Consider the following 24,595-nt stretch of genomic DNA (forward strand, 5'->3'; position numbering starts at 1 on the left):
TCCACCCCATAACATCAGCCAAATACAAGGTCTACAAGAAAGACTCCAATCTATCTATAGGTTCATCTTACAATTGGTTGATAGATCATAACCTTTTACAAAGACTTTACATAAGGGTGTGAAATTCAATTGGAGTCAGGATTGCGAGCAAAGCTTAACTTGGATAAAACAATATCTTGCTAATCCACCAATCTTGATGCCTCCAATCTATGGAAAGCCTTTGATTTTGTACATTTCAGCAACTAAAACATCTCTAGGAATATTATTAGCTCAAGAGGACAATGATAACAAGGAGAGCACTATTTATTATTTGAGTTGCACACTAATTTCTTATGAGAGGAATTACAACATCATTAAGAAAGCTTACTTGGTAGTTGTCTTTGCTTCACAAAAGTTGAAACACTACATGCTTTCCCACACTATGTAGCTGGTGGCTAAGATAGATCCATTGAAGTACTTGCTCAGTAAGGCAGCTCTCATAGGAAGATTGGCTAAATTGGTCATGATACTCAGTGAGTTTTGCATTTAGTATGTTGAATGAAAAGCTATCAAGGGACAAGCAATTGCAGATCAACTAGTAGATGCACCTATGCAAAGTCTTCTTCTAATGAACATTGATTTCCCTGATGAGTTAATTATGACACTTACACACCAAACATGGGTGATGTTCTTCGATGGGTCCTTCACATAATAGGGATCTAGTGTTGGATTTCTCTTTATAATGCCACAAAGATATTCATTACCCAAAGCATACAAGATTTTGTTTCCTTGTACAAACAACATTGTTCAATACGAGGCTATGACTAATGGCATAAAGATTGCAGCTAAATGGAGAGTTGATCAATTAGATATCTTTGGGGACTCTTAGCTTATAATCAACCAGGTTAATGATGTGTATCAAACAAAGGATGAGAAACTGATCCCTTACAAATGCATGGTTGATGACCTGAAGAAGTATTTTGCACACATCACCTTCCAACAAATTCTTTGAGCAAATAATAAAGTGGCTAATGCTATGGCTACTTTGGTCTCCTTGCTACAAATGTCTAAAAATGATCTCCAACATGAGTTCTTGGTGGAAGTGTTACACTACCCTGCCTACAATACCCCTAATTCCAGGATGATCTATTCTATCATAGGACAAGACTCATCTTTCTACCATCATGTTTACTCCTATCTCCATAACCAAACCATTCTATATGGTCTAACTCTAAATGAGAAATGTTACCTTATTCGTAATGCTTCGCAGTATATCATTATTACTAACAACTTGTTTAGGAGAAGTCTTAGTGGAACACTCCTTAGGTGTTTAGAACTCAAAGAGTCCAAACGTGCATTAATTGATGTTCATGAGGGCATTTGTGGATCCCACTCAAATAACTTGACACTTGCTTTTAAACACATTAGAGCTAGTTACTATTGGCCTTAAATGGAGCAAGAGGCAATCAAGTACGCTAAGTCCTACAAGCAGTGCTAGCTCCATGGGAATTTGATTCATGCTCTAGCTAGGGAGTTGATTCCATCTACCACAATGTTTCCATTTCAACAATGGGCCTTTGAATTGGTGGATTAGATTCACCCAACTTCTTCTAATGGACATAAGTTCATTATTACAACTATAGACTACTTCACAAAGTGGGTAGATGCAGTACCTCTCACAATAGCAACTAGCAAAGTTGTAGCTCTTTTTATCACAAACTACATCATATGCAAGTGTGGTGTACCATTCTCCATCATTACTAACAATGGAGGATAGTTCAAAAACAAAGACCTCAAGGAACTATGTAAAAGATTCAAAATCACACAACATTCATCTTCTATTTATTACCCCCAAGCTAACGGTCAAGCAGAGGCATCCAACAAGGTGATCCTCAAGATCCTCCATCATATAGTCAGAAAATCTAAGAGGGACTAGCACCTCTAGATTAATCTAGCCTTGTGGGCATATAGGACAAGCATCAAGACTCCAATGGGTACAATGCCCTTTGCTTTAGTTTATGGAGTAGATGTTGTGCTCCCAATAGAGGTCGAGATTCCTACCTTGAGAATCTCTATGAAAGGTCTTATTACTGATGAAGATTATAGAATAGCTAGGCTTCAAGCTAGTGCTATTAGATGAACATCAACAAGTGGCATGTGATCATCTACGAGCTTATCAATAGCAAATCTCTAGAAGCTACAATAGGAAAGTTAAGTGAAGTGACTTCCAACTGGGTGATCTCATCCTAAGAGAAAATCCCAAGAATCAACAACAACAGGTCCAGAAAGGGATGTTTGAACCAAACTAGCTTGGTGCTTACATAATTACTACAATGTATGGATCTGGTGCTTACCAACTTTCTATAGCTAAGGGAGAAGTGCTCAAGGAGCCTATCAACACTCTCCACCTGAAGCGGTTTTATAGCTGATCTGATGTTAGAATCTCTTTGTACATATCTATATTACTTGGAAAAAATCTTTAAAATAAGAAAAAGTCCTAAAAAAAATCTATTATCTTGGCAAAAACCTAGCAATAGGTGCCTTAGTAATAACCAAAAAAATGGAAAATTCTAAAAATTTCAAAAAAAATTGAAGAACTCAAAAATACAAAAAAAGAGAAAAATTGAAAAACAAGAAAAAGTGTCATTGGTGAAAACCTGGAAATAGGCATGATGGTAGCAAAAAAAAAAGAAATGAAAGCCCTGCGAAGAAGGTGAAAACCTGGTAAATAGGTACCTCTTGTTTCTAATGCTCCATCTTGTAGTGCATCTTCTGGCTTCCTGTATAGGTGCTTTCCTACTTTAGTTTGTTGCTTTTGCTGATGTATCCATGAATTGAGTCTTCTCACAACTTGGGGGCATTCCCCTTCAGTGTCATAGAATCTCTTGCATGACAATCACCAGGTGTTTCAGTTGTATCTGCTTACTATCACTAGTGTCACTATTTTTTGAGATTCTCCCCATAGATTTTCTTACATGAGAGTCACTAGTTGTTCTAGCTGCATCTACCTACTATCGCTAGTATCACTATTTTTTGAGATTCTCCTCATAGAATCTCTTGCATGATAGTCACTAGTTGTTTCAACTGCGTCTACCAACTATCACTAGTGTCACTCTTTGTCAAGATTCTCCTCACAAAATCTCTTTCACAATAGTCACTAGTTGTTTCAACTGTGTTTTCCTACTATTGCTCATGTCACATTTCGAGATTCTTTTATGGAAAATCTCTCTTGCGTTAGTCAGCCATTTTGGCTATGTCTGTCTACTGTCACTCAGTCCTCCTTAGGTTCTTCACCTTGAAGATTCCTCTTTGATCTCAATTAGTATTCATTCTGGCTGCATTTTTCTACTATTGTCACCTTACTGAAGAGATTTCTTTCATCTATGTTCTAGATATTGACACTTGACATCAATCCCAAAAAACATTGAACCCAAAATGACATACTTGTTTGGATATGCTAATAATTTTTTTTATTTGTTTTGTTTTCATTTTCATCATGTCTCCTCAAGCAACTCGACGATGTCATTTCTAGAGAAGTAATGACTGGGGGCATGATCGTTTCTTTGCTTTCTATTTGTGTTTTAGTTCCAATGATCTAAAGCATCTACATAAAAGGGGTGTCCACTATAAGAGCCTCCATCTCGTATTGAATGGTTGGGTGTACCTCGAATCCTTTTATATGGATATCTCAATAATGTTGGTTCTTCTCCTTGCCTATTGGAGTGAACTCTTCATGTTATAGTATGTACTAATACTCGTCCTACTAAGTGAATATATGGGTCACTATGAGTATATCTAGCACACTTCTATCTCAGGTTACAAATTCAAGGGTCATTACGGATAGAATACTTATTGAATACTTAGCATAAGATAGATCTCTTGTGTTTTTGGTGTGTTTGCCATGCAAGCAACATTTTTCTCATCCTAACATTTATGTTTTGATTCTTATGTTAAGTTACTACAATAAAAGGGAAAAATATTTTGGTCATTCTGGCTTCTTGTGCCTCGAATGCTTACATTTAATCTCGACAAACATATAACATATGTCCTATTCATATTTCCATGATTGCAATGTTAGTGGAAATTATATGACATATGAGATTTTTTCCTATGCTCAATGATGATAAATTGTTAAGGCTTGGTAACCAGACCTAGGGTTGCATCTAATATAAGGTTTCATATAGCATAAGATTGCATTACTCGATCCAACATATGATTCAGTTGCAAATCTACTTCTGCCTTCAATGATGAGTGATTCTTAGTCTCTTCAATGTATCATGATTCTTCATGACTACATAAGAATTTGATTCTTTGGTTTATCCTCTCATGCCCCTCGATGAGATACCTATCACTATTAAGAAAAAAAAAAACATGGAACACTACATGAGATGTTAGTCCATTCACCTATGCATTTCATTTCATAAATCCATAAAGTCATTTCATCTACATAAACAACTCAAATCAAACATGTATCCATACATCACATCATGTTTGCATCTCATAATCATAGCATAAAACATCTCATGCAAATCAAAAGACAGACATTGACAATGACTTAAACAAAAGAATCTCAACTCCAAAATCATATATATATATATATATATGTGTGTGTGTGTGTGTGTGTGTGTGTGTGTGTGTCAAAAGAATGTGTCAGTACAAAAATGAATGCTACTCAAGCACTATCAATAAAAAATGATACAAAATGGTGTTGACCACCAATCGATACATAGTTAGAATCAAAACTCGGAGGTAAAAATGTCAAATTTAACTCTGGCCCACACCATCACATCATGGAGGAGGAGGAGGAGGAGGTAGCATGTCTGGCTTGGCTAGTGGGAATGCACCTCGAGAATCTTGTGCATACTGAGAAAAACATGGCACCTATTGAGCCTCATTGGGCACTATTGTGGAGTATACTGCAAAATAGTAGGCCACTTGCACTGCCTGAAGTTTGACCTCATCCTACAACATTTCTTCCCTTCGCTCAGCTGCTTGCACTTGCTCTAATAGCCTCTAGATCTCATGATCTCATATGATGATCCATGCCTCCCTCATCGCCACCTATATCTAAAAATCTCCCAACTATTAGGAGGCCTATCTAATCTACTCTCTCGCCCTCCTCGAGGCATCTTGGGACCTAGTAATAGGTTGCTTCTGCATCTCCTCATCCAACATCTTGGGCTTCTACTCTGTAGATGTTTACTCCTTTGTCCATGGTCTCTATCACTGACCCTACCCTATACTACTACCACCAACACCTAGATCAGACTCCATCTAGCATGGGGGAATCTACACCTATCACTCTCTATCACACTTGTGGTGGCTATTGTTGTATTGGTGGCTATGTTGGCTACTGGATTGGACCCTATACATCTACCTATTGTGGTCCCTGTATTGCCATCCCCATTGGATTTGTGAATCAAGGAAAGGGGTGATTGATAACATATGCTTGGTATGTAGGTTTCATCCCTACATCTACAATTTTTGGGAGGTAGTCCCACTATGTTGCAACCAAGTTGTACACATCAATCATAGATCTCCTAGGATCTAACCTCGTTGGCCATCCTTGTGCCAAGTCTTGAGCTAACTTGGCATAGGCACAATATTCCTATGAGATGTCTTGCAGCCACCCATGCTATTCCCACACTTGTGCGATAGGAAATCTCTCTATAATCTATGTGGTTCAACCTAATAGTGGCCACGAGGAGAACATCCAACCAAGCTCTCAGGAAGCATCATCCCAATCCTTTGTCTCTCTTTAGGGCCACCATATGACAAAGAATAGGTCATCAAGATGAATCCTCCAATGCTCCATCTTACCTAGGCCTACTTGGGTAAGCTTCCCCCTATATCTGCATATATAGGGCTCCATTATCTCTCAGGCATCCTCAAAAATCAATTGTGTCATGGGTAGGTGCTCCCATGCCCAGATTTGAAGAACATAGACTGTGGGAGCCATGCTCTTCTTCTCATGATACATTATCTCATGCATCTCATAGAACATGTGAGCAAGCATATACTAGCCCCATCTAAATCACTCAAGAAACTCAAGCATCCTCTAAAGCATAAAACCCCACCCACACTCCAGCCCACACTGTCCTCTATTAGGTACCAAGAAACAGCTGATGAAAATGGCTAACACTAATGCCAACCTATGAGTGGTCCCATATGTATGGACAAGCTCATCCCATGTGATGGCTTGCCCTATTGCTAACTCTTGCTAGAATATAGCCCTTAGTGCCTTTGTGCCAGCTCAAGGCACTGTGTCATACACAACTCATGACCCATGAAAAGGTATCTGTAGTATCTTGTAAATATCCTCTGGGGTGATTGTCATCTCTCCCTATGGTAGGTGGAAGGTGTTCATCTCTAAATGGAAATGCTCCACCAGTGCTATCAACAAGTCATGATTCACTAGCACTACTGGGATTTGGCATAAATATGCTAAGCCCAATCTATCAATATGGGCCATGTCTGCATCATCAAGGCTCCACAACAGAGCTTTGTATGGTGAATAGTGCGACCTAAATGAAACGTCATCAAAGACCATCTGCACACGTGAGCAACAACAACAAGCACACAGTCAATACTCACTCAAGAAGTCAAAATGACAAGAACATGAAAGCAAAATTAAGAGAAAAAATCAAAAAATGCAAACTTTAATTTCATTTCCTACACCATCATTTCATGCTAAAATTCATGTTTTCATGCTAGATCTTGCTTCTTTGCATGAGAAAGCAGGTCTTCACATGAGAAAACAAGTTCTCGTGTAAGAGGCAATGAAACTATAAGTGACATACACCTAATAATCCCACACATCTTGTGCAAAAGGTGGGTATCTCCCACAAGATATTCCCCACCAACGTGCATGAAGAAACAATAGGTTGGTGAATCTTTGCGTGAAGAGAGATTGGCTTCGCACGAGGACTAAAACCCCCATGCGAGAACCAATTGAACTATCCTAAAAATGTGCTAAAAATGTGCAAAACTACATCAAGATGCATGAAAAATTAAATGCAAAGCAAGTTTTTCAACTACTCACTGGAGGTCCATAGTTTGTCGGCCGGCTATGTCATTGGGAGTGCTCGAAATGATGCATTTGCACTGGGACCGCAATCTTCCTCTCAAAGCTCTCTTTCAGTAAAGACAAAATGCACAAATGATTTGAAAATGACCCTTTAGGCCCTTATATAGGTTTTCACCTAATTTTTCAAAGAGCTCCAAATCAAATTCAAAATCTAACACACTTAAGTGGCTCAAAAAAGCATTTTAAAATTTTGGGACCGACGTGATCAAACACTTGTGTAGTCCAAATTCTTCAGCTACTTTGTAAAGCTTGAATCTTTTCAACTTGAAATTTCTTCAAATTTTATCACAAATTCTAGAAAAAGTCAATTCTAGTCAAATTTGGTCAACTTTTGGTCAAACTTGGTCTTCTAGACCCCAAAATCATGTTGAATTGCCTTCGAATTTTCTTCTAATCATTTTGATCTCTTCTATGTTTTGTTGATTCTTCCATTTCTCTATACTACTCTATATCATATTTCTCGTGTATCATCTTTCAATTTCACTCCCGAGGGGGCAGGATGATTACATTATTGAATGTGAATTTCGACTCAACCCAAATCTTCATTGCTTGGGGAATCTTGTTCCCATCTTATGGCCTCATGACTCGGGGCATCTCATCACTAGGGGCATCTTTTTCTACTTTATCTAACATCTTTGTCATCTATTTCATCTTGTCTTAGTTGATCACACTTTATAGTAGTTCTTATCAGAGTTCGATGGACAGGTATTGGGACAATCTAAACCCCAACTCCTGAGGATCAAGCCTTGTTCTAAGGATGATTCTACGACTCATGATTGAATCTTGTTATCTATTCAATTTAGGTATCTAGGTGTTCTATCTAAATCCTTAAAGGTTAAGCTTCATTTCTAAAGTAAAAACCTTTTAAATGCTTGTCAATTCTAGGTATCTAGGTGTTCTATCTGGATCCCTTAAGATTAAGCTCTATTCTAGAGATCATCTTTAAAATCTTATTCAACTTAGGTATCTAGGTGTTCTATCTAGATCCCTTAAGGTTAAGCTCCATTCTAGAGATAATCTTTAAAAGCTTATCAATTTTAGGTATCTAGGTGTTCTATCTAGATCCCTTAGGATTAAACTCTACTCTGGAGACAATCCTTAAAAGCTTATCAACTTAGGTATCTAGGTGTTCTATCTGGATCCCTTAAGGTTAAACTCTATTCTAGAGATAATCTTTAAAAGCTTGTCAATTTAGGTATCTAGGTGTTCTATTTAGATTCCTTAAGATTAAACTTTGTTCTGGAGATAATCTTTAAAAGCTTATCAATTGGCCTCTATGTCATCAATTTCAAAACCAATCTTACTTATTGATCTTTGCATCATGCTTTCTGATTTTCTTTGAATTGAATGTGTTGCTCACGCATTCATTCAAAGAGGGACAAAATGTTATACCCCAAAATTGGCTCATTGCCATGATCATCAATTCTAGTCTATTCTGATCAATTCTAAAGTCCTATTCTACTAGGCAATCCTTATTATGATTTTTTCTACTTGACTTAATTGTCAGATGCAGAAAACCTTAAATTTACATTAATTAGACTACCTATTTAATTCCTAAGTATTGACTCATATTAGTCACATTGAACCTATTTGATTAAGATTTAGTTTAATTTGAAGTACTTGTACTTTAATTAAATTATATTATATCCTAAGGCTAATGTATTAAGGAATTAAAATATTTAATTTAATAATTATGCTTACTTTAATTAATTGAATGAAATTATTCAATTAAATGAAAAATGCATTTATGAGGTCATATATCACTTTATTAAATTAAATAATATCTTCAAAATCTTCTCTTCAATTCTAAAATGGAAACTTTGAGTGAACTATTTGTTGAATTGGAAGCAATCTAGTTAACTTGTTCTCACACTCATAAAAAGTTCAGTTAACTACTCATCGCACTCAGATATGAAACAATCAACTTCACTTGCACTTAACTATTCATCCAAATTGATCCTGACCATTGATCAATTCTTGGATTCTATTTAAGGGACTCTAAATCCCTCATTATAGAGGTTGTTTTTTATCATATTGAATTGCTATCAAATTGAGTACTCACCTACTTTCTAAGGCTTTTACATTTCTATCATCTTAAATTCTCATTTAGAATAAGAATGTATACATTTAGCTTAATAGCTCTTATTTCTTATATTAATACTTGCATTTCCATATAGATTAATTGCATTCTCATTATGCATTAAATCCTTCATTCGAGAAAGGTCTGGTTGCCTGCATCTCATTCTAAGAACACATAGGAAAAATCCTTCTAGTTAGAAGGAAAAAGGTCACATTTTTGGACCTCTTGGATGAACTATTCCATGTTCATTCTAGGATGAATCTACATTTAATGACCATGTTGAAGTGTAGGTGAAAGATCAGAGGCCTCATTTTCATGTATATAGGCACATGTCCACCAGATATGGGTTATCCTCCATTGAGAATAGAAGTAAGTGTAATGATGAGAGAATAAGCCTAAAATGGTGTAGCACAAAAATTTATGTTGTAGACAACATGTGCTAAAAAAGGGAGTGCAAATAACTATGTTGCCTACATGACATCTCAGTGAATGATGCAAATTCCAATGTTCTAGACACCTTGTGTTGAATTAGAGTTGTGTACTTCTATGTTGTCAACATGAAAACTCATGAGAGTACAAAAACTCCTAAGTGTCTCACCTAAATAAATAATAAAATAATGCAAAATAATAAAATAATGAATTAACCTAAGTAAACTTAAGTAAATTGTAAATAGTAAATACTTATTTACACCAACAGTATCCCATTCTAGACTTGCACTTTGGCATGCTTCCAGTGACTCATATGATTGAATTTGACACCATGAGAGACAAAAGATTCCCTATACATGTCACATTCTCATCTCAAATGTACAAGTTTTTAGTCTTCCACTTCATCTTCCACAAGTTGTTTGAGCATTTTCTATGAGCATAAATCTAAAACAACTTGGATCACATGTTAGAATATATCCATTTTGTGGATACATACATCCATAGACATGTGCATTACAATTTTTTTTACATATACATCTATATTTCATATCATATACATCTGAGTAAAAGTAAAACATCTCATTTCACATTAATCTCATAAGAAAAGAACATAAATCACACATCTCCATCTCATCTTCTACGTCTATACTAGTAATCCATACATCTATATAATCATATAAGAAAGAAAATTTATCATATAGGATCTATCTCATATAAGAACATCATAAAGAGAGGACACATGCAATAATATCAAGAATGATCTCTCTCTCTCTCTCTCTCTCTCTCTCTCTCTCTCTCTCTCTCTCTCTCTCTCTCTCTCTCACACACACACACACACACACACACACACACACACAAAGATCCAATGTTTATGGGGGGTGATAAAAAAATGGTTGTTGCTTGAGCACTATCAGTGTCAATGTATCAAAATGACTCAAAAATGATGTTGGTACATTAGAAACAACATGTTATACATAAAAAAATGACAAGAAGAGAGTGAGATAACTAAAACCCTCCCCCTTAGCACCAGAAGGAGGAGGGGAAGGAACATCTTCTCTTGTTGGATGGGGCACACTCTCAAAACCATGAGCATAATTTGAAAATATGGGCACCTACTCAACCTTGAGAACTACTCCAGCATACATGGTAAAGTAATAGGCTGCCCAAGTATTTTGATGATGAGTCTCATCCTACTATCACTCTAGGTACTCCCTGAACTTTCTAATATCCCAATCATGCTTAGCTAAACATGCATCTCAAGCTACCACCTCAATCTGTAGCTCTGCAACTAATCATTGAGTTTTCCTATTCCTTTCTCTTGATTAACATAGAGCCTCTTATTTTTGTGTCAACACATCTCCTACTGGTGCACCCTATGATGAGTGATCTACTCTAGGTCTCTGTGTATCTCCTCCAACTACACCCAAGGTGGCCATCTCTTGCTAGGTCTTCCATAGTGTTAACCCACATCCACTTCTCCCTACACCTTGATCCAACCTTATAACTTATAGAGGTATCAAAATCTATGTGACTCTCTATTAGGGTCCTTGCTACTGAGCCTACTGCTATGGGGGTGTTGGTGGCTTTTGTACATCTAATTGAGGATCTCTAGCTATAGGGTTTGTAAATCTCAAAAGTGGGTGCATAATAAAAATATTTTCTTTGAAATAGGGGGATCACCTTGACATCTATGATATCTAGTAAGTACTCCCATCTAGAAATGGTGAGATCTTGTGCATTGATCATATATCTACCCAAATCCAATCTCAATGACTACCCCTTCTTTACCTATAAATAAAGAAAACATATGAATAATACTCCTATGAGAGGTCTTAGGATACCTAAACTACCTCCAAACCTAAGTTAATGATAATATCTCAATATACTAGATAGATCAACCAACTAGTGGCTTTGAAATGAAAATATATCCTAGCTATCCATAGGCATCATTCCATACCTTAGGCTTTCACCATAGTCTCCATGTCACCACCATCATGTCATCTAGCTGTCTCCTCTAACAATATGTCTTACCCAAAGTGGGTTGGATTATGTATCCTCTATATTTTCATATGTAAGGCTCATAAGGTTGCCATATATCATCACATAAAGGCCTCATGACAAGAAAGTTCTCCCATACCCACACCTATAGAAAAAATATGCTTGTAACCATGCTCTTTTCCTCCCCATAGGCAATCTCATGTATAACATGATACATATATGCCAACATACACCACTTCCATCCAAACTAAGCTAGAAAATCTAACATACGTTGTAGCATTTGACCTCATCTAGACTCAAGTTTGTGTCACCCTCTATCTAGCATCAAAAAGCCTCCAAGGAAGCCTCCCAGTACTACTACAAGTATGTGCCTCTATTTATATCTTTGGATCAACTCATCCAATGAGATGGCATTGCATAGGATGGTATCATCTTGGAATAGCTACCTTAATACTATTACTTTGGGTCTCAAATTTGAATCATACTCTATCTATGGACCATGTAGGGGGGTCTGTAGAATCTTGTATATGTCCTCTAGAGTGATGGTCATCTCACCTAGAGGAAGGTGGAAGATGTTCATCTCACTATGGAAATGCTCCACCAACATTGTTGAAAGGTCATGATTCACCCAAAAATTAGGGATGTGGTGAAGATGTAACAAACCTAATGATCCTATATGTGCCATCTTAGTGGCATCTAACTGCATAACCAACCTACCAATGGCTAGATAGGTGGATTGAAAGGTAATATCTAGAAATTCAACCTACAAACACAAACAAACAAAAAAAAATTAGTATTCAGTCGACAAACTATTATCCAAAGAAATGAAAAAATTACAACACATATCTACAACAATACTACAATAATCTATAAGGATTCCTACAAGACAAGAATCAAATTTTTTTGATTACAACCAAGAATTTAACCCTCTATTTTGAGGTGAGTAAATGACCTTGTAGAAATTAATGTCTAGTCTCCTACAAGACTAGGATAGCTCTAGCATGAGCATATAACTCTATGAAAACTCTTGCACAATGTCGTGCAATAGAACAACCCTACCTATGGTTTTTGGTGTGACTCATGAGTGCTTCCCAGGAAAGACTTTGCCTTCTTAGCAAAGTCTCGCATGAGGTTTCTTATTGGCTTCCATGATTAAATAACATCTCATGTGATAAATTGATATACCTTACTCTAAAAATGACTAAAAACGTAAAAAAATTTAACCAAAATGCATAAAATTTGACTTGATGATATTTTTTTTACTACTCACTAGCAACCCGTAGTTTGTTGCTTAGATGTGACATCAAGAATGCTCGAAACATTGTGAATGAATGTGGACCACCATGGTACTCAGAGCTCCTCCTACAAAATAAAAATGATCAAATGATTATAAAAATGACCTTTTGGGGCCTTATATAAGGATTTGACCTAATTTTTGTAAGTGCTCCAATTAGCACAAAAATCACCCCATCTAATTTAACCATCTTGAATTCATTTTTAGGATCCAAATCAAAATTTGACACTCATAAATAGCTAAAACATGCATTATAATTTTTTGGGACCGATGCAATCGCAGGCTCGTGTAGTCAACTTAGGTCAAAACTAGTCAACTTTTTCACTTTGGTCAACTTTGGTCAAAACTAGTCAAATAGACCTCAAAATCACTCTAAATGGGTTCCAAAATTTTTGCAAACTCTTCTACCCAATTTTATCTTCTTTTTGAACCTTTATCTTTATATCTACTCCCTTACATCATTTTTCTAACATGTCATCTTTCAATTTTGCTCTTGAGGGTGTAGGATGATTACATCATTGCATCTATCAAATCTTGCTTCAAATAAATTGAATTAGGATTTAAAGTTGTCAATACTAGAAGCATTTCATCACTAGGGGCATATCCAATACTCATATCTCATTTCAAGCTAGGTATCCCACAATCTACCTAGGATAATTTAAAATATCTAGGGGCATCTCTATTCCTTGTATCTTGCATCATCTATTACTAGTGTCTTATTTATCGATCACATGAGTAACTTTCTACCAATTATCTTGATCAGCTAATGATAGTCCTCATCATATCTCAATAGACTAGTAGCTAGGAATTCTACCTAGACTCCAGAGGGTTAAGACTCATTCTAGGGATACTCTTATGAGTCATGATTGGTCTCATCATCTCTTTTATAGAAAGGCATCTAGGTATTCTATCTAGAATCCAAAGGATTAAGCCTTATTCTAAATATAATCTTATATACTCTTTTAGTCACCTTTCAATGGATATGTATGTAGGCATTTTTACTTAGACTCCTAGGGATTAAGCCTCATTTTGGGGTCAATCCTATGAATTGTGATTGGTCTTGTCATGCTTCAATGGACATATATTTGGTCTTTTTATCTATACTCTTGAGGAAGAAGCGTCATTCTGGGGATAATCCTATGACTCGTGGCAAGAGCTTATTGTCATTTTTGAATGGATGGGTATTTAGATATTCTATTTTTACTTTTGAGTATTGAGCCTCATTTGGGGACAATTCTATGAATCATGAAAATTCTTGTTTTGATGGACTGATATCAAGATGTTCTATCTAGACTCTGAAGGGTTAAGTTTCATTCTAGAGATAACCCTAAAAATATCATCAATTGGCCTTCGTATCGACAATCTTAGAGCCAATTTTAGTTCTTGCTCTTTGCTTCAAACATTAGACTATTCTTTAAATCAATATGCTACTCTCACATTAATTTAAAGAGGGGCAAATTCTATACCCCAAAATTTGCACCTTGACATTCTAGACCAATTTTGGTGCATTAATCTGAAAACATCAACCTATAAATTGATAAAGCTCTATTTTAGTAGGCATTTCTGATCACTTGACTTTACTTGATCTAAGTATCAATTGTAGAAAACCATAAGTCAACAATAAGCTCATACTTTATTTAATTCCTAAATATTAACTTAAATTAGATAAGAAACCCTTCCACTTGAATTAATTTAATTAAAGGCCCTAGTGCATTTGAATAAATTAAATTACCCATATAGCTAATACACATGACATAAGGAATTAAATATACTTTTTTTAATTAAATATCATCATCTCTTTTATTGAAGTGAATTATTCAATTAATAGGAATATGCAATTATGAGGTCATATTTAATTAATAAATCAAACATTCTCTTCGAAATCTCCTCTTTAGCTCAAAATGGAAAACATTAAGTTAACTTTAATTAGAAAAGGAAACAAAGCTAGTTAACTCCTCACTCACTCTACAAGGGAGCAATTAACTCCATAAGACTCAAAGAGACCCTTTCTCATAGGGAAAATTTCCAATTGTATTGATTTTTTAGCGAATTGCCTCTGTCCAACCAAGTCAATCTCCACCATTGATTGATTTTGGGATTCTATAAAAGGAGAACTCCCATCTATCACTAAATATGATGCAATTTATGAGTAACAAAGCTCTATCAATTTGATTATTCATATTTGTATGTTTAAAAATCTCTTGTATTAGCTTTTTTTTTTTAAATTCTAGTTTAAAGGTGTGTACATTTAGTTTAATTTTTTCTTATTTTTCTTAGATTATCCTGCATATTCATATAGCTTAATCTCATTTATATTGAATAGAAAAATCATAAAAGTTTAGTGTAATCTTGCATTCATTCTAGCTTAAATCCTTTATTCTTCATTAATCTGGTCACTGAACTCTCATTTCTAAGAGAACCATCTAAAACCATGATGAGATAGAAGACAACACATCACCTTTTTCGAACATTGAAGATGAACAATCTCATATTCATTCCTAAATCAATCTAATGAATAATGACTATGTTGAAGTGTGTTGGTGAGTTTGAGGCCCACATTTAGCACTCACAAGCATAATATGAAAGTAGCATTGAATTAGGAAGTATATCCAATAGCCATAGAGAAATAGGGATCTATGTAAATAAGGACTAGAAAGCCATATGTTGACGTCAATAGGAGACATCTAACTTAGTGGAAAGGAGAATGATAGAAGTAGAATATAGGAAGAGAAAACAAGAGAATCTATAGTTAGTAGACAAGAGAAGATAGAGTCTAAGCACCAATCAGAGAATAACATCCTAATGGTCTGATTTAGTAACAACATAAGAAACTCAATTGGAGGTGATCATAAAGGGACAATGTGAAGATAAAGAACACATAATATAGTTACCAACAAATAGTGACAATTATCTACAACAGTAGAACCTTGAAAGCAATATATGAATAATACTAAGGAATATAGGAGACTAAATTAAAACTATTCCAGATTCACCATCACAAGATTCTATTCATAGAAAACTTTGTTTAGTAATCATCTAGGACATAAGACATAATCAAAGTTGTAAGAATTTGTCTTAGGGAAAAATTCACCCAAGACTAAGGAACTCAAACACAAGCAGAAAATAAACTAGAGTATGATCAGTGTATGCACCCTAAAATGGTCACCTAGACTATGGGCCCCCATTATTAAATTTATCAATTTCTTGAATCAATGGTTTGCAATATTTTATTAAATCAATTTAAATCAATTTCCATGATCAAATTTGATTATTTATTTTTCTAAGGTTCATCATTTTATCCTAAGTCTTGTTTAATTAAAAGAAAATCTCTCTTTTAATTAAATAAAATAAGTCCCCATTTAGTTAAAAGAAAACTTCTCTTTTAATTAAATAATTCATCCACATTTAATTAACTAAGAGAAAAACCCCTCTTTTAAATTAATTAAATATTTATTATTTAATTAAAAGAACTTGCTCCCTTTTAATTAAATAAATCCCATGTGAAAAAAGAAATGAAATAAATAAAAATTAAATAAATTCTTTTTCCTTCATTTAATTCTTCTCATGTTTTCTCATTGGTGGAATTTTGTCTCACATGGATCAAACTCTATTATCCCATATTGGTTGTGAGAAGCTTCCCACCTCCACATTTTTCTTTATAAGGGAGAGCTCTCTCCTCATTTTAGACATCCCATAATTATGCTATTGTTATGTTGCAGGTTTGGAGAGTGATTTTCAGAGAAGGAGTTTGAACATTAAAGCTTTTTGTGGAGAACTTCTATCTTCTTGGCTTCTTCTCTCTTGCATCCATGGCTTCCATCATGACGTTTCATCCTTGCATTTTCATATTAGCTTAGATCCATGTTTGCTTCCATAGATTAGATTTCTTTTCTTACATTTCTTTGCATTGTGATCATTTAGATTAGTTTGCATTCATATTTTTATCCTTGAATCTCTTATTTTATGGTGTACTTGCATGGGCACAAACTAGGTCAAACTAAGGGCCTCCATTACAAACCCTTGCACTCCATGAATAGAGAGCTATGAGCCACCATTTGAGACCTTAGTCTTGAGAAATATTGGATATAATGACTCATAGAAGTGTGCCCACATTTTAAGCATACTTTTCTGGCACCCATTATGGGGCAACCCACCTTTGCTTGCTGGTTATTTATATTTTTGGAATTAACTCCCTTGTGAAGATTTGTTTGGAGACAAAAAACCCTAGATCTGAAAGATTTGATCATACCTCCCAAATGGCTAGGTATTTTGATCTAAATTTTGTTTTACAAAATGGAAACATATTAAAAAAGCTTCAGTCCAATTTTTAGATTTTTGCAAGGTATTTTCAATTTTTTATAATTTTTTCTTTATTTTTAATGAAAAATCATTTTAAAGAGTAAGTTAGCAAATTTTTTGGAAAAGTCTACATTTTCAGAAAGCTCTCTAAATTATAAATAGAGTTGGTTCTTTGTATTTTGATTTTAGAGATCATATTAGGGCTTAATAATGTGATTTGCAAAAACTAGTCTATTTTGACAAAATGGCTCCTTGGGGAACAAACAAAAAGAAATTTTCAAAATTGTGACATTTTTGGAGAGCTCTCCAATTTTTTTATAGGGGTTTATTTTTTTCATTTAGGGTTTTAGATTCAAATTCATATCATATAGGTCCAATCTTGATGACTAGGTCAAAAATCAATAAAAAAAGGGCATTTAATGAATAGCTTGCATTTTATTTTTACAATAGATCAATGCATGATGTGAGATTTCATTTAGGTTATTTGTTGATTATTATCACTCTTAAAAAAATAGATTTTTAGATTTAACTCTAGTTTTGCATAAGTTGGATATATATTGCATATCTTGTGTTTGCTTATTTTGCTTGTTGCTTTGTTCGTTGCAAGCGAGCGTTCAAGTGAAATGAAAGGTACAAAAAAGAAAAGATGTGTTGCAAGGATTACTAGGTATTTTTTTTGATCTCTATAACATTTGGATTTGGTAGTAAAATGAACTCTTTCATGTGTTTAGCTTGAGTGCTTTTATATGCTTTCATAGATTCACACTTCATTTGGTGCTTTAAAATTAGATGTAGATTTTCTTTCACACATCTGTGTTTCACATAGTAATTAGGCCCTATGAACACTATTTGAGAGATCTTGAGAGACTCAGGTTCATTCACTTGCTTTACATGCAAAGCTCAACTTGACGAAAGATTTCGTTGTAGGTAGGGAAGGATATTTGTTATTATCTCACTATTCTACTCAAATTTGTCTTCAACATCCATTACTCCTTTTCTCTTTTGAGATTGGTGATATTTTTTGTTGGATTTTTCAAATAGTTGGTGAGGTGATTTCAAATTAGCATGTCAAAAAATCTTGTTTGCTATGTTTGGGTAAGGTGAAGAGGCTAGAGGAGTATGCTCTGTTTCTTTTTGGGCACATCAAAAATTTGTAACCCTTGAATCCAAACCAAGTCTCCATGTGGTACAACTTTGTGAGTCTTCCTTGATTAGAGAGGGTTAAACCATAGTGGACATTCCCTTTACTGTGCCAACCATGTGGACAGTACCTCAAATGGTAATAGCCATTTTTGATGTGGTATTAGCAACCGTTATATAAATGTCCTTGTGGGGGAAATCCTCATGGGTGTAGTCTTTTGTTGGGCTATCAAATCTCCTCAGTATCTTTGATTGATTAAATTCTCAAAATATGTCAAAACCCTAGTGTGCCAAGATTGGATTTATCCCACTCTAGATTGCAAAAGCTATAGAATTGAACATTACTAAGAACCATAGTACTACCAAATTTTCTTTTCTAGGACTATGTGCATGATTGGAAAATATTTTGAGAACACACACAATAGTGGTTCTAGGGATTAGATTGATACTATGACACTATTCTTGTTCATGTGCAAGGTTGCTTTGTCCCTTGCTCATTATTTGAAGACATTTTCTTGAAATCCCTGATTGTTGTCTTGTGTGCTTGGTTCATGATTAAAAATCTATCGATACACCTAGTTGAACATTTAAAATAAACAAAAGGTAAGTTCTTGAGTTAAGACTTTATGATCAAATTGCTATGTTGTCTTATTATTTCCAATCTCCCTAGGTTGATCCAGTTCAAATTAGGCTACTTAGCTCATTGTTAGAAGCTTGTTTGTACCTTAGGTTATTGTGCTTTGAAATCTTGAATTAGTAATCATTGATTTCACAAGAGACCTTGTTTGGAGTTAGTGAGTTAGAGATTATCCTTGTTGAGAAAGATATACCCTGGATTATTCAATATTATGCTTGAAGAGTCTTAGTAATCTCTTGCCCATCCACTTTCATCAAAATTCAATTTTAATTTTTATAATTTGGGTAAATCATCCTCCTGATCCATATGTGCTAGGTTATTCACCCAAAGTTGTGGTCACCTTTGTGGCAATGTTAGTTTATACCTATTACAAAATTCTATCTTATCACATCTCTTTTGGACAACTGAGTGCTTTTACTATCCTAGTTTGGTACCAATGTTTCTTAAGGTTATCCCATCAACTAGTACCTTTTCTTTTATATTGGTTACAAGTGCTATTACATGTTTCTCAACATTCAAATGAACTCAAATGGTATCAAATTTTCCAAAATGACTCTTGGTTTTCTTTCTTCTTCATCTTTCATGTCTTTCTAATCTCCCATTTCCATTCTTCCTCTTCTTCATGTCTTCTTGATTCTTTTACTCCTATTATCATATAGTCTACCTTCTTCTATTCATCCTTTCTCTTCTTCCATGCTTGATTCTTCTTCTTCTAGAACCATGGATCTTGAATATCTTGTTAGGGACCCTCGTTTAAGCACAGACGAACTCAATCTCCTTCTTAAATTTGAAAAGTGTTATTACTACAATATATATATGGATGCTAACCTTTTGGCAAAAATGATTAAAAAGGGAAGAAATCAGATGTTCTTGCTAGGATCATACACAAGATTAGATCACAATATCCCTCCACCAAATATTCTTTATCTTCCAAGTCTCATCATGATTGTTCTAGATGTCATTCACATTCTTCATCTTCTAAGTCTTATCATGATTCTTCTAAATATCATTCACATTCCTCATCTTCTAAGTCTTATCTTGATTCTTCTAAATATCATTCACACTCTTTATCTTCTAAGTCTTATCATGATTCTTATAAATATCATTCACATTCCTCATCTTCTAAGTCTTATCTTGATTCTTCTAAATATCATTCACAATCTTTATCTTCTAAGTCTTATCATGATTCTTCTAAATATCATTCAAATTCTTCATATTCCAAGTCTTACCATGATTCTTTTCAATATCATTCATGTAGGTCTTCACCTACCTCTTCTTCATGATATCATTCTTTTTTTACTTCTACCAAGAGCCTTATTCCTCTTATTGAGATATATCATAATGAACAACATGAAAAGTCTTGTGATATGCCTATCTATAATGCCTATAGTGAAAATTATTATTATGATGATGACTATTATATTCCTATGAGTCCTAAAATTAATCCTAGTCCTATGCTTGTGCTTAAAGGGGATGAGTCATGGATAGATATTGATGGTAATCCATATGACTCAAATTTTGAAAACAACATTGATAAATTTTGTGAACAATATCTAAATGATAAATCTAAATTTTTTGAGGAAGAGAGAGCATTTTTTTTCACTGAAATAAAATATCAATGGCTTAAGAGTTTCTCTTCTAAGGATCCTAATGCTAAAAATAAAGATTACACTCTTGAACAAGATCATGTTAGTGTTGAACATTTGTCTTCTGATGCTCCCCTTCCATCTTCTACTTCCTCCACTATCCATACATCCCCTAAAGATTTTGAGTCTCTCAAATCTTCTACGAATCCTTCATCCAACAAAGATCCTAATGCTTTTCATGTGGTTCCCTATAGTTATCCTCAAAGGCTACCTCTTAAAGAAACTCAAGCTAACCTTCACTTGGCTACAAATACTTTTGATAATGTTGAACCTAAAGAGCCTAAGCCTTCATGTGTTGTAATGCCTACTTTAGCTAGTCCTTCATCATCTATTCCAAAGTCTTCAATACAATTTCAAGATGCTTATTTCTCCTTAACAGTGGCTTCATGTCAAGAGGACTCTAAAATTGATAAAGAAAAGAGTATAAAGAAAGATCAAGATAAAGAACCCTCCATGTCATCCAATTATTTTCATGATGTCTCTAATTCATTTCATGGTCATTTTGATCCTTCATGCCCTTCCTCATCCATTCCACCATGTCTTAAGTCTTCTCCTAAGCAAGATCAAGCTACTACTTACACCGCTGAGCTTATTGAAAATCAAAATGACCCTAATATAGTTGTGCCTTCCAAAGATGATACTTCCATTAAGGTTACTAAAAATAGTGTTGTTACTTCCAATCTTGAGTTTATTGAAAATCAAGAGAAAAACTCTACACTTATGTTATCCAAAGATCCTTGTCAAGATCAAAGTCTTCCATCTTCTTTTTCTACCACTCCATGTTGCCTTCCACTTTCTACTCTGTGTAAGTCTTCTCAAGCTTCAAGTGCTCCTATCAAAGAAGTTTTTCCTATTCAAGATTTAATGATCTTATTGAAAATCCTAATGCTCACTCTAAAGATGCTAATGTCCTTGATTCTCATATAGATTTTGATGAACTTATTGATTACCCTTTTGTATCTTCCACATCCATCCTTGGACCTCCTCCGCCAATACTAAATGCTTCACATCTTCCTTCCATCTTGGTTCATTTTGTCCCTTCACTTTCCCCTCCCAACTCTCCTAATTCATCATCCATATTGGGTCCTTATGTCTCTCCCTCTCCTATCTTTCCTCAAGATCAACATAGATGCATATCGTTGAATCCTTTTCATCCATCGACTCACCTAAACCAGTCATATCATCCTTCTTCTTCCACAAGTGTCAAGTCTTTTGGAAGTAACTTGAATGTTCAATACAAGAAAAAGAAGCAATTCAAGAATCCATATAAAAAAGAAGACCATCATGTCTCCTCTAATCGACATGGGGGCATAAAGTCAAAAGAGATATCTAAGAAAAAAATTATAAGACAAGTATGGGTTCCAAAATCCATCATTGAAAATATTATCTTTAAATTATCAAAAAAAAATGAAAAGAGGCCTATGGCTATATGGATTCCAAAGTCTCTCTTGAGAGAGTCTAATGTTGAACAATGATTGAAGTTGACATTCAACCTTCCAAAAAATTCCACTTCATCTTCTTCCAAAAGTATTCTTCCATTCCATGCACCTAAACCACAACTTCTTCTATCCACTCACCATATACCTTCATGTATTCCTTAATATACATTATCTCCATTCTCTTGCCACCCTTCAAGGTGTGTATTGACGTTGATTTTTCCTTTATTTCCATCTTCCAATCTCATCTGCTTTGCATAAAGCCATATCCTCCATTTTTGTCTTCCATCTTCCTTTCCTTATCAACATCTTTGAGCATATCATTTCAACTCCTTTTCATGCCATGGTTTAAACTTTCAAGGAGCATTATCTAAAAAGCTTGACTTCTTCCAAAAAAAATTCAAAAAAAATAAAGAAAAAAATAAAATATTTGAAAATGTGCCTTGGTGAAAACTTGGTAATCAGGCACCTTGGTAACAAAAGTAAAGAGAAATAAATTTTTCCTATGGTGAAAACCACTCCCTTGTGGCATCTTGGATAGGTACCATGATGAAACCCTTACAATCAGGCATCATACATAGTTATTTTACATCTTTCATCCATTTCATCTTCTCTCTTTGATCTTGACAATGTTGACCTATACACAAACATTTGGCTATCTTGTGAGCTATTTATGATGACCATTTTTTCATTCCTTTCATTTTTAGCCTTCATATCTATTTTCCTCCATTCATTCTAGTCTTTCAGTATCCTTTTTCCATTTACCCCTTTGGTATTGATCTAATTAAAAAGAGTAAAATAAGATGCTATGAAGCCTATTGACATGTCTACTCCTTTGGATTGCATCTTTCCCACTTTTACATTATTCTTTCATTAATTATCTTATGTTGGCCTTTCATTTCTTGTCCAAATGTGCTTAACATGACAATTTTTTCCTAGCTTGGCTACTGTTGAGGAGTTTTCCCTTAAGGATTTCTTTCCTTTATTCTCCTTCATACACTCTTTGCTTATCCATCATATACACTAGCTTGTTACTCCATCATGTCCTCTACCTTGCTATCCATTGAGACTACATGATATTATCATGCTTGAGGGTTTGGTCCTTACTTTTGTCTGGGGGCATTGTATATTATTTTTACATATTTATTGATCTTGAAAATAACAAAAAAATGATATATTTCAAAAATTTAATTTTTTTAAAAAAAAATATATATAGTGAAAATTCTAAAAATTGAAAAATGTCCTGAAAAAATGATCATCTTAGTAATAAGCGCTTTGGTGTATCTCCAAAAAAAATTATATATTCTAAAAATACAAAAAAAATTCAAAATTCAAAAATTCAAAAAAATAGAAAAAGTGTCTTGGTGAAAACCTAGAAATAGGTGCCTTGGTAGCAAAAATACAAAAAAATTATAAAAAGTCCTAAAAAAAATTAAAAATCCAAGTGGTGAAAACTTAGAAATGAGCGCTACTTGTAGCCTTTGCACCCTTATTTCTTAGCATGCATCGTCAACACTTAGCCTTTCTCCATCATGCCTTGTCCTTATTGTCTTGGTTTGGAATTGGTCTTTGTCTAGGAGGCATAATTGTGTTAGCTTTGGTCTCTTGGCTACATTATTCTTAAGGACACCTTGCAATTGGTGTGTTTCAACACCACCCCAATCGTATTTTTTAATACAACCGTTGACATTGAGTGTTTTTCAACACTTATCGGTTTGGTCTTACCTATTTTTTTCATGCATTCTTACCTACTTGCAAGCATTAAATCCTTATCCTTAGAACTCAATATCAGTTAACACACTTAAATTTATAAACACAAACACTTAATGCTTGACTTATGTCATGACCTTTTCTTTGTGTGCTGATTGTCATTAATTTTTGTTGAGTGTCCTTGTCTAATAAGTCTCTCCAGGATGCATAGTTAGAGGACTTGGGGCATGGGGTATTTTTTTATATGTTTTATGCTTGTGGGTGTGGTCTTCAAACTCTATAGTGTCTCTTGTTGTCCCCTTGAAACACTTAGGAGATTTGAGGCATCGTCCTTGACTATTTTTTGCAAAACCATTCTTCTGATCATCCTAGCATCTATGCCTTGAGGTGAGCATGGTTTTGCTACATTAAATTGGGTAAGCTAATATTGAAGTCATATTGACCTTTATGTCTTTGATGCTTATGTTAGATTCTTTCCACATTCCAATATGATATAAATCACATTCATATCTTCATAGTTTCATTTGTGACTAGTGATGATTGTGTGATTTTTTGATGTCCGTTAATAATGGCCCAATGATGAAAATAAGTTCTTTTACATTCTCTAATGAATGATGAGCACAAAATCCTATGTTACAATTTATCTTTTGCAAGTACACCATTTCATTTTCATGTAGCTTGAATTATTAGACTTCATGTTAGTTTGCATTTTTAGGTTGCATTATGAGTTTGAGAGGGTTCTCCCTTCATCTTTCTTGTGGAATTTTAATCAACTATGGGCCCATTTTTCTATTCATTTCCTTATCCTCTTTCTTGATCTCAATCAAAATTTCTATCTTAAATAGTTGATTGATTTTGGA

Source organism: Cupressus sempervirens, chromosome 5 (assembly GCF_028749045.1).
Source record: "Cupressus sempervirens isolate cs-2001-9-10 chromosome 5, ASM2874904v1, whole genome shotgun sequence".
In the NCBI taxonomy this organism is placed as follows: domain Eukaryota; kingdom Viridiplantae; phylum Streptophyta; class Pinopsida; order Cupressales; family Cupressaceae; genus Cupressus; species Cupressus sempervirens.